Below are 4,218 nucleotides of genomic sequence, written 5' to 3'. Positions count from 1 at the left end.
GGGGCCTGGCCAGTGAGGGCTTTAAAAGTGAGTAGAAGGATTTTATATTCAATCCGTTCCCTAACAGGAAGCCAATGCAGAGACGCCAGAACAGGGGAAATGTGTTCTCTCAGTCTGGTTCCTGTCAGAACACGAGCTGCTGCATTCTGGATCAGAACCTGAGCTGCTGCATTCTGGATCAGAACCTGAGCTGCTGCATTCTGGATCAGCCGAAGATGTTTAGTAGACCTTTTGGGGCAGTAAGGAATTACAGTAGTCCAGTCTGGAAGTTACAAAAGAAAGTATCAGGTGTGCTCTGTGATAGGACAAAGGGACAGGTCTACAAGACAGTGGTGAAGACGGCCATGATGGACGGCTTAGAGACAGTGGTGAGGACAGCCATGATGGACGGCTTAGAGACAGTGGTGAGGACAGCCATGATGGACGGCTTAGAGACGGTGGTGAGGACAGCCATGATGGACGGCTTAGAGACGGTGGTGAGGACAGCCATGATGGACGGCTTAGAGACAGTGGTGAGGACAGCCATGATGGACAGCTTAGAGACGGTGGTGAGGACAGCCATGATGGACGGCTTAGAGACGGTGGTGAGGACAGCCATGATGGACGGCTTAGAGACAGTGGTGAGGACAGCCATGATGGACGGCTTAGAGACGGTGGTGAGGACAGCCATGATGGACGGCTTAGAGACAGTGGTGAGGACAGCCATGATGGACGGCTCAGAGACAGTGGTGAGGACAGCCATGATGGACGGCTCAGAGACGGTGGTGAGGACAGCCATGATGGACGGCTCAGAGACGGTGGTGAGGACAGCCATGATGGACGGCTCAGAGACGGTGGTGAGGACAGCCATGATGGACGGCTCAGAGACGGTGGTGAGGACAGCCATGATGGACGGCTTAGAGACGGTGGTGAGGACAGCCATGATGGACGGCTGAGAGACAGTGGTGAGGACAGCCATGATGGACGGCTTAGAGACGGTGGTGAGGACAGCCATGATGGACGGCTTAGAGACAATGGTGAGGACAGCCATGATGGACGGCTTAGAGACGGTGGTGAGGACAGCCATGATGGACGGCTCAGAGACAGTGGTGAGGACAGCCATGATGGACGGCTTAGAGACGGTGGTGAGGACAGCCATGATGGACGGCTTAGAGACGGTGGTGAGGACAGCCATGATGGACGGCTCAGAGACAGTGGTGAGGACAGCCATGATGGACGGCTCAGAGACAGTGATGAGGACAGCCATGATGGACGGCTTAGAGACGGTGGTGAGGACAGCCATGATGGACGGCTTAGAGACGGTGGTGAGGACAGCCATGATGGACGTGTTAGGGTTTTCCTAACCCTCCCCGGTTCTTCTTCTCCGTGTGGGTGCGTGGTCAATAAAGAGGATTTGGGTCATGATTAAGATATTTATATAATATGCAGATCAATACAAGTTGGTTCAGATATCAGCGCTGAGGTTCGATCCTGCTCCGTGTGTCTGTCTCAGGTCCGAACAAAGGGCCGCCCTCTGCGTCCGCGTCTTTCAATGTCCATGAGTCCGTCCCCCTCCAGGTGGGGGTCCCGCCCCAGCCAGTCTAAGCCCATGTTTATCTGTGTTGTGTGATGTCACTGTTGTGATGCGTTCAATTGAAATCAGTCATTACAATAACAAACTAAATGTGGTGCGTTCCTAGTGGTGTCGGCGTGTAATTACGTTGTGGAATCCCATCTAATACGTAAATTCCCTACAACTTCCCCTGCTGGGGTGACCCAACTGGGTCACTCCATAAACCAATGTGTGGTGCAACCTATATGATTATTGGTGAGTGAATTAAATGCAGATTTTAAAAGATATTATTATTTTTTTAAGTTAAAAAGCCTTCTTGGTTTCCCTCCATCAAATTCAGTGGTCCTCTTCCTGCAGTGTTCGGGGGTGTCATTTGTCTGTTGACCACTAGAGGCCCTCCTGCGCTTGTTTATCGGCTTCATGTTCACAGCCAGGTCAGGGTTCGTCCATTATGATCGGTAGCAAGTCTGCTGTGAAAAGAATCGATCTGGATTCCACACCGGTCTGTCTGTCTGCCTGTCTGCCTGTCTGTCTGTCTGCCTGCTTGTCTGTCTGTCTGCCTGCCTGTCTGCCTGTCTGTCTGTCTGCCTGCCTGTCTGTCTGTCTGCCTGCCTGCCTGCCTGTCTGTCTGCCTGTCTGCCTGTCTGCCTGTCTGTCTGTCTGTCTGCCTTTCTGTCTGTCTGTCTGTTAGCAACATAACTCAAAATGCTGGGAATGTTTCCAGGAACAGATGATTACATTTTGATGATGATCCACAAGAGATCCTGGATTCTAGATCACTTTGAAATTTTCCTTAATCAAAGGAGCTTCAAAATATGTTCCTCGATATCTCGGTTGATTATTGACCGATGTTTATGGAATGTGACAGTCATGTAGGGGGGGGGGGGGGGGGGGGTCTCTACCTCACCACCAAAATTCATTTGGATCGGATCCAGAATGAAGTCAGGAACAAATATTACATTTTAACATTAAACCCATTTAAGGATTCAAGAATCAGTTAAAAATACACATAAATTAGTTTATACCAAGATAGGATGAGTTTCAGGAGATAGCAGGGTGTTTCCAGACTGTATTTCCATCCATCCGTTCATCCATTCATCCATCCATGCATCCATTCATTCATTCATCATCCATTCACCCATCCATCCACCCATTCATCCATCAATTCATTCATCCATCCATTCATTGATCCATCCATTCACCCAACCATCTGTCCATCCATCCATTCATCCATCCATGCATCCATTCATTCATTCATCATCCATTCACCCATCCATCCACCCATTCATCCGTGATGATGATGAATATATTTATTAGATAGAATGTTAGAGTACAAGTACAGTCACACAGTAGCATGTATTACAGTACAAGTACAGTCAAACAGTAGCATGTATTACAGTACAAGTACAGTCAAACATCCTGTCTAAGAGGAGCATTTCTAAAAAGCCCTTGTGGTCTTGTTTCCGTTGAAAGTCCTTCGTACATAAATCATCCACAATTAACAATACAAATAAAAATAAAACCAATATTAAATTACTCAATTGATGCAACGTAACATTAGAAAAACAAAAATAAAATGATTTTACACCGCCAGTGCAAACTAACAATGAATCTAAAATAAATTACACCACTGATGCAAAATGACAATGAATTCCAATAAATAACTTACTTGGGGCTTTCTTCACAAAGGGGGGGGGGGGGGCATGCTTCCATGCCCCCCCCCCTTTGTGTTGCATGATTTCCTGTTCTGTGTCTGACCTCTTTCCCTCTCGTTGTCACGCCTGCTCCTCTTTCCCTTCTTCGCCCTCCCTCGTCTTCAGTCCTCTGCACCTCACATTCCAGCCTCTTGGTCAAGCCACAGCCTTGTTTTCGAACCTTGGCCTGTTTTTCGGACCTCGCCTTTACTTTAACCTGCTGATTTGGATACTTTGGCATTTTTTTTGGGGGGGGGGGGGGTAAACTCTTCTGCTGCTCCACCGTCAGTCTGCCTCTGCATCTTGACTCCATACCATCTGTTCAGCGTTTAAAAGTCCCTCCGTCTCAATGGAGATAATTGTTGTTTGCAAAGAGCGGCTTATCTTCCGTCCCAATGTTTGAAGCAAACGTTTTAACTCTGCCATAAGTCTTCCATTAGTTCTGATTTCGTGTTCAGATTGAAAGTCCAGTTTTGGGACATTCTTCGCTTTGATACAGCATCACGTATTTCGTCGATAGAACAAACATCAACACGGGCTCAGGCGCGCCGCTGTCTTGAGGCAGAGGTACCGTCTGCCTCACCTTGTGATGTTTCATGCGGTTTTATGTCAAACAATTAAGACTTAATATGTTATTATAAACATACGTTAAATATATTACTAAGACTATGAAAAATAATAACATAACAAAAAGAATACAAACATCACATTGGTGACACAGAGCGACAGCGACTGGCACCCTCCAATGGCACGTGCTCAATAGAGTGTGTGTGTATGTGTGTGATTGCGCAATCTGACGTGCGGCAGGGATTTTAATGACTGAAAAGCAATTTTATTGTATTAAACATTTAAATAAATTTACAGATCAGACACATTTTACCACAAATACTTATTTTATCATCATTTTATTTGAATTTTTTTACTTCTCTTGATGACAGGTGAGGCGTTGCCTCCTCTCACCGCACGTCACTG

Source organism: Brachionichthys hirsutus, chromosome 16 (assembly GCF_040956055.1).
Source record: "Brachionichthys hirsutus isolate HB-005 chromosome 16, CSIRO-AGI_Bhir_v1, whole genome shotgun sequence".
Lineage (NCBI taxonomy): Eukaryota > Metazoa > Chordata > Actinopteri > Lophiiformes > Brachionichthyidae > Brachionichthys > Brachionichthys hirsutus.
The sequence above is the reverse complement of the archived record's forward strand: the minus strand, read 5'-3'. Positions refer to the sequence as shown.